Below are 8,559 nucleotides of genomic sequence, written 5' to 3' on the forward strand. Positions count from 1 at the left end.
CCGCATACCGCAGCACGCGACATAGCTTTGCAGACGATAAGTACAAGCGTTTCGGAGAGAAGAGCGGCCAATGTGACTATCTGGCTTTAAGTCGATTCGATAACAAATGACGAAAACGGACGGATTTCTCAGGTTTTTACTACATATGAACACCTTCCACATTCTCTCGTGCAACTCGGCTGCTAGTCCTCCTTTCATGCTGAATCTTAAGGTCCTAGCTCATGTAGAAGGCACCAAAGCCAGCTAAAAAGTCAATAATCGATACCTAAAACTTGAATTGTACTATTTCTTACTGGCTATTACATCAACTTAGAAGGTTCATCTGTGTTCTACTATGGTGCTTTTAGTGTCTCCACATATCGCACTACGCGACATAGCTTTGCAGACGATAAGTACAACCGTTTCAGAGAGAAGAGCGGCCAATGTGACGATCTGGCTTTAAGTCGATTCGATAACAAATGACGAAAACGGACGAATTTCTCAGGTTTTTACTACATATGAACACTTTTCACATTCTCCCGTGCTACTCGGCTGCTAGTCCTCCTTTCATGCAGAATCTTAAGGTCCTAGCTCATGTCCAAGGCACCAAAGCTAGCTAAAAAGTCAATAATCGATACCTAAAACTTGAATTGTACTACTTCTTACTGGCTATTACATCAGCTTAGAAGCCTCATCTGTGTTCTACTATGGTGATTTTAGTGTCTCCGCATACCGCACCACGCGACGTAGCTTTGTAGACGATAAGTACAACCTTTTCAGAGAGAAGAGCGACCAATGTGACGATCTTGCTTTAAGTCGATTCGATAACAAATGACGAAAACGGACGGATTTCTCAAGTATTTTTTTACATATGAACACTTTTCACATTCTCCCGTGCAACTCGGCTGCTAGTCCTCCTTTCATGCAGAATCTTAAGGCCGTAGCTCATGTCCAAGGCACCAAAGCCAGCTAAAAAGTCAATAATCGATATCTAAAACTTGACTTGTACTACTTCTTACTGGCTATTACATCAACTTAGAAGCTTCATCTGTGTTCTACTATGCTGCTTGTAGTGTCTCAGCATACCGCAGCATGCGACATGGCTTTGCAGACGATAAGTACAAGCGTTTCAGAGAGAAGAGCGGCCAATGTGACGATCTGGCTTTAAGTCGATTCGATAACAAATGACGAAAACGGACGAATTTCTCAGGTTTTTACTACATATGAACACTTTTCACATTCTCCCGTGCTACTCGGCTGCTAGTCCTCCTTTCATGCTGAATCTTAAGGTCCTAGCTCATGTCCAAAGCACCAAAGCTAGCTAAAAAGTCAATAATCGATACCTAAAACTTGAATTGTACTACTTCTTACTGGCTATTACATCAACTTAGAAGCTTCATCTGTGTTCTACTATAATGCTTGTAGTGTCTCAGCATACCGCAGCATGCGACATAGCTTCGCAGACGATAAGTACAAACGTTTCAGAGAGAAGAGCGACCAATGTGACGATCTGGCTTTAAGTCGATTCGATAACAAATGACGAAAACGGACGGATTTCTCAGGTATTTTTTTACATATGAACACTTTTCTCATTCTCCCATGCAACTCGGCTGCTAGTCCTCCTTTCATGCAGAATCTTAAGGTCCTAGCTCATGTCCAAGGCACCAAAGCCAGCTAAAAAGTCAATAATCGATACCTGAAACTTAAATTGGACTACTTCTTACTGGCTATTACATCAACTTAGAAGCTTCATCTGTGTTCTACTATGGTGCTTTTCCTGTTTCCGCCTACGGCAACACGCGACATAGCTTTGCAGACGATAAGTACAACCGTTTCCGAGAGCAGAGCGGCCAATGTGACGATCTGGCTTTAAGTCGATTCGATAACAAATTACGAAAACGGACGGATTTCTCAGGTTTTTACTACATATGAACACTTTTCACATTCTCCCGTGCAACTCGGCTGATAGTCCTCCTTCATGCAAAATCTTCATTTCCTAGCTCGTGTCCAAGGCACCAAAGAAGGGTAAAAGTCAATAACCGATACCTAAAACTTGAATTGTACTACTTCTTACTGGCTATTACATCAACTTAGAAGCTTCATCTGTGTTCTACTATTATGCTTGTAGTGTCTCAGCATACCGCAGCATGCGACATAGCTTTGCAGACGATAAGTACAAGCGTTTCCGAGAGAAGAGCGGCCAATGTGACTATCTGGCTTTAAGTCGATTCGATAACAAATGACGAAAACGGACGGATTCCTCAGGTTTTTACTACATATGAACACTTTTCACATTCTCTCGTGCAACTCGGCTGCTAGTCCTCCTTTCATGCAGAATCTTAAGTCCTAGCTCATGTCCAAGGCACCTAAGCCAGCTAAAAAGTCAATAATCGATACCTAAAACTTGAATTGTACTATTTCCTACTGGCTATTACATCAACTTAGAAGGTTCATCTGTGTTCTACTATGGTGCTTTTAGTGTCTCCACATACCGCAGTACGCGACATAGCTTTGCAGACGATAAGTACAACCGTTTCAGAGAGAAGAGCGGCCAATGTGACGATCTGGCTTTAAGTCGATTCGATAACAAATGACGAAAACGGACGAATTTCTCAGGTTTTTACTACATATGAACACTTTTCACATTCTCCCGTGCTACTCGGCTGCTAGTCCTCCTTTCATGCTGAATCTTAAGGTCCTAGCTCATGTCCAAAGCACCAAAGCTAGCTAAAAAGTCAATAATCGATACCTAAAACTTGAATTGTACTACTTCTTACTGGCTATTACATCAACTTAGAAGCTTCATCTGTGTTCTACTATAATGCTTGTAGTGTCTCAGCATACCGCAGCATGCGACATAGCTTTGCAGACGATAAGTACAAACGTTTCAGAGAGAAGAGCGACCAATGTGACGATCTGGCTTTAAGTCGATTCGATAACAAATGACGAAAACGGACGGATTTCTCAGGTATTTTTTTACATATGAACACTTTTCTCATTCTCCCGTGCAACTCGGCTGCTAGTCCTCCTTTCATGCAGAATCTTAAGGTCCTAGCTCATGTCCAAGGCACCAAAGCCAGCTAAAAAGTCAATAATCGATACCTGAAACTTAAATTGGACTACTTCTTACTGGCTATTACATCAACTTAGAAGCTTCATCTGTGTTCTACTATGGTGCTTTTCCTGTTTCCGCCTACGGCAACACGCGACATAGCTTTGCAGACGATAAGTACAACCGTTTCCGAGAGCAGAGCGGCCAATGTGACGATCTGGCTTTAAGTCGATTCGATAACAAATTACGAAAACGGACGGATTTCTCAGGTTTTTACTACATATGAACACTTTTCACATTCTCCCGTGCAACTCGGCTGATAGTCCTCCTTCATGCAAAATCTTCATTTCCTAGCTCGTGTCCAAGGCACCAAAGAAGGGTAAAAGTCAATAACCGATACCTAAAACTTGAATTGTACTACTTCTTACTGGCTATTACATCAACTTAGAAGCTTCATCTGTGTTCTACTATTATGCTTGTAGTGTCTCAGCATACCGCAGCATGCGACATAGCTTTGCAGACGATAAGTACAAGCGTTTCCGAGAGAAGAGCGGCCAATGTGACTATCTGGCTTTAAGTCGATTCGATAACAAATGACGAAAACGGACGGATTCCTCAGGTTTTTACTACATATGAACACTTTTCACATTCTCTCGTGCAACTCGGCTGCTAGTCCTCCTTTCATGCAGAATCTTAAGTCCTAGCTCATGTCCAAGGCACCTAAGCCAGCTAAAAAGTCAATAATCGATACCTAAAACTTGAATTGTACTATTTCCTACTGGCTATTACATCAACTTAGAAGGTTCATCTGTGTTCTACTATGGTGCTTTTAGTGTCTCCACATACCGCAGTACGCGACATAGCTTTGCAGACGATAAGTACAACCGTTTCAGAGAGAAGAGCGGCCAATGTGACGATCTGGCTTTAAGTCGATTCGATAACAAATGACGAAAACGGACGAATTTCTCAGGTTTTTACTACATATGAACACTTTTCACATTCTCCCGTGCTACTCGGCTGCTAGTCCTCCTTTCATGCAGAATCTTAAGGTCTTAGCTCATGTCCAAGGCACCAAAGCTAGCTAAAAAGTCAATAATCGATACCTAAAACTTGAATTGTACTACTTCTTACTGGCTATTACATCAGCTTAGAAGCCTCATCTGTGTTCTACTATGGTGATTTTAGTGTCTCCGCATACTGCACCACGCGACGTAGCTTTGTAGACGATAAGTACAACCTTTTCAGAGAGAAGAGCGACCAATGTGACGATCTGGCTTTAAGTCGATTCGATAACAAATGACGAAAACCGACGGAATTCTCAAGTATTTTTTTACATATGAACACTTTTCACATTCTCCCGTGCAACTCGGCTGCTAGTCCTCCTTTCATGCAGAATCTTAAGGCCGTAGATCATGTCCAAGGCACCAAAGCCAGCTAAAAAGTCAATAATCGATACCTAAAACTTGAATTGTACTACTTCTTACTGGCTATTACATCAACTTAGAAGCTTCATCTGTGTTCTACTATGCTGCTTGTAGTGTCACAGCATACCGCAGCATGCGACATGGCTTTGCAGACGATATGTACAAGCGTTTCAGAGAGAAGAGCAGCCAATGTGACGTTCTGGCTTTAAGTCGATTCGATAACAAATGACAAAAACGGACGAATTTCTCAGGTTTTTACTACATATGAACACTTTTCACATTCTCCCGTGCTACTCGGCTGCTAGTCCTTCTTTCATGCTGAATCTTAAGGTCCTAGCTCATGTCCAAGGCACCAAAGCTAGCTAAAAAGTCAATAATCGATACCTAAAACTTGAATTGTACTACTTCTTACTGGCTATTACATCAACTTAGAAGCTTCATCTGTGTTCTACTATAATGCTTGTAGTGTCTCAGCATACCGCAGCATGCGACATAGCTTTGCAGACGATAAGTACAAACGTTTCAGAGAGAAGAGCGACCAATGTGACGATCTGGCTTTAAGTCGATTCGATAACAAATGACGAAAACGGACGGATTTCTCAGGTATTTTTTTACATATGAACACTTTTCTCATTCTCCCGTGCAACTCGGCTATTAGTCCTCCTTTCATGCAGAATCTTAAGGTCCTAGCTCGTGTCCAAGGCACCAAAGCCAGCTAAAAAGTCAATAATCGATACCTAAAACTTGAATTGGACTACTTCTTACTGGCTATTACATCAACTTAGAAGCTTCATCTGTGTTCTACTATGGTGCTTTTCCTGTTTCCGCCTACGGCAACACGCGACATAGCTTTGCAGACGATAAGTACAACCGTTTCCGAGAGCAGAGCGGCCAATGTGACGATCTGGCTTTAAGTCGATTCGATAACAAATTACGAAAACGGACGGATTTCTCAGGTTTTTACTACATATGAACACTTTTCACATTCTCCCATGCAACTCGGCTGATAGTCCTCCTTCATGCAAAATCTTCATTTCCTAGCTCGTGTCCAAGGCACCAAAGAAGGGTAAAAGTCAATAACCGATACCTAAAACTTGAATTGTACTACTTCTTACTGGCTATTACATCAACTTAGAAGCTTGGTCTGTGTTCTACTATGGTTATTTTAGTGTCTCCGCATACCGCAGCACGCGACATAGCTTTGCAGACGATAAGTACAAGCGTTTCGGAGAGAAGAGCGGCCAATGTGACTATCTGGCTTTAAGTCGATTCGATAACAAATGACGAAAACGGACGGATTTCTCAGGTTTTTACTACATATGAACACCTTCCACATTCTCTCGTGCAACTCGGCTGCTAGTCCTCCTTTCATGCTGAATCTTAAGGTCCTAGCTCATGTAGAAGGCACCAAAGCCAGCTAAAAAGTCAATAATCGATACCTAAAACTTGAATTGTACTATTTCTTACTGGCTATTACATCAACTTAGAAGGTTCATCTGTGTTCTACTATGGTGCTTTTAGTGTCTCCACATATCGCACTACGCGACATAGCTTTGCAGACGATAAGTACAACCGTTTCAGAGAGAAGAGCGGCCAATGTGACGATCTGGCTTTAAGTCGATTCGATAACAAATGACGAAAACGGACGAATTTCTCAGGTTTTTACTACATATGAACACTTTTCACATTCTCCCGTGCTACTCGGCTGCTAGTCCTCCTTTCATGCAGAATCTTAAGGTCCTAGCTCATGTCCAAGGCACCAAAGCTAGCTAAAAAGTCAATAATCGATACCTAAAACTTGAATTGTACTACTTCTTACTGGCTATTACATCAGCTTAGAAGCCTCATCTGTGTTCTACTATGGTGATTTTAGTGTCTCCGCATACCGCACCACGCGACGTAGCTTTGTAGACGATAAGTACAACCTTTTCAGAGAGAAGAGCGACCAATGTGACGATCTGGCTTTAAGTCGATTCGATAACAAATGACGAAAACGGACGGATTTCTCAAGTATTTTTTTACATATGAACACTTTTCACATTCTCCCGTGCAACTCGGCTGCTAGTCCTCCTTTCATGCAGAATCTTAAGGCCGTAGCTCATGTCCAAGGCACCAAAGCCAGCTAAAAAGTCAATAATCGATATCTAAAACTTGAATTGTACTACTTCTTACTGGCTATTACATCAACTTAGAAGCTTCATCTGTGTTCTACTATGCTGCTTGTAGTGTCTCAGCATACCGCAGCATGCGACATGGCTTTGCAGACGATAAGTACAAGCGTTTCAGAGAGAAGAGCGGCCAATGTGACGATCTGGCTTTAAGTCGATTCGATAACAAATGACGAAAACGGACGAATTGCTCAGGTTTTTACTACATATGAACACTTTTCTCATTCTCCCGTGCTACTCGGCTGCTAGTCCTCCTTTCATGCTGAATCTTAAGGTCCTAGCTCATGTCCAAAGCACCAAAGCTAGCTAAAAAGTCAATAATCGATACCTAAAACTTGAATTGTACTACTTCTTACTGGCTATTACATCAACTTAGAAGCTTCATCTGTGTTCTACTATAATGCTTGTAGTGTCTCAGCATACCGCAGCATGCGACATAGCTTTGCAGACGATAAGTACAAACGTTTCAGAGAGAAGAGCGACCAATGTGACGATCTGGCTTTAAGTCGATTCGATAACAAATTACGAAAACGGACGGATTTCTCAGGTTTTTACTACATATGAACACTTTTCACATTCTCCCGTGCAACTCGGCTGATAGTCCTCCTTCATGCAAAATCTTCATTTCCTAGCTCGTGTCCAAGGCACCAAAGAAGGGTAAAAGTCAATAACCGATACCTAAAACTTGAATTGTACTACTTCTTACTGGCTATTACATCAACTTAGAAGCTTCATCTGTGTTCTACTATAATGCTTGTAGTGTCTCAGTATACCGCAGCATGCGACATAGCTTTGCAGACGATAAGTACAAGCGTTTCCGAGAGAAGAGCGGCCAATGTGACTATCTGGCTTTAAGTCGATTCGATAACAAATGACGAAAACGGACGGATTTCTCAGGTTTTTACTACATATGAACACTTTTCACATTCTCTCGTGCAACTCGGCTGCTAGTCCTCCTTTCATGCAGAATCTTAAGTCCTAGCTCATGTCCAAGGCACCTAAGCCAGCTAAAAAGTCAATAATCGATACCTAAAACTTGAATTGTACTATTTCCTACTGGCTATTACATCAACTTAGAAGGTTCATCTGTGTTCTACTATGGTGCTTTTAGTGTCTCCACATACCGCAGTACGCGACATAGCTTTGCAGACGATAAGTACAACCGTTTCAGAGAGAAGAGCGGCCAATGTGACGATCTGGCTTTAAGTCGATTCGATAACAAATGACGAAAACGGACGAATTTCTCAGGTTTTTACTACATATGAACACTTTTCACATTCTCCCGTGCTACTCGGCTGCTAGTCCTCCTTTCATGCAGAATCTTAAGGTCTTAGCTCATGTCCAAGGCACCAAAGCTAGCTAAAAAGTCAATAATCGATACCTAAAACTTGAATTGTACTACTTCTTACTGGCTATTACATCAGCTTAGAAGCCTCATCTGTGTTCTACTATGGTGATTTTAGTGTCTCCGCATACTGCACCACGCGACGTAGCTTTGTAGACGATAAGTACAACCTTTTCAGAGAGAAGAGCGACCAATGTGACGATCTGGCTTTAAGTCGATTCGATAACAAATGACGAAAACCGACGGAATTCTCAAGTATTTTTTTACATATGAACACTTTTCACATTCTCCCGTGCAACTCGGCTGCTAGTCCTCCTTTCATGCAGAATCTTAAGGCCGTAGATCATGTCCAAGGCACCAAAGCCAGCTAAAAAGTCAATAATCGATACCTAAAACTTGAATTGTACTACTTCTTACTGGCTATTACATCAACTTAGAAGCTTCATCTGTGTTCTACTATGCTGCTTGTAGTGTCACAGCATACCGCAGCATGCGACATGGCTTTGCAGACGATAAGTACAAGCGTTTCAGAGAGAAGAGCGGCCAATGTGACGTTCTGGCTTTAAGTCGATTCGATAACAAATGACAAAA

Source organism: Schistocerca gregaria, unplaced genomic scaffold (assembly GCF_023897955.1).
Source record: "Schistocerca gregaria isolate iqSchGreg1 unplaced genomic scaffold, iqSchGreg1.2 ptg000378l, whole genome shotgun sequence".
NCBI lineage: Eukaryota > Metazoa > Arthropoda > Insecta > Orthoptera > Acrididae > Schistocerca > Schistocerca gregaria.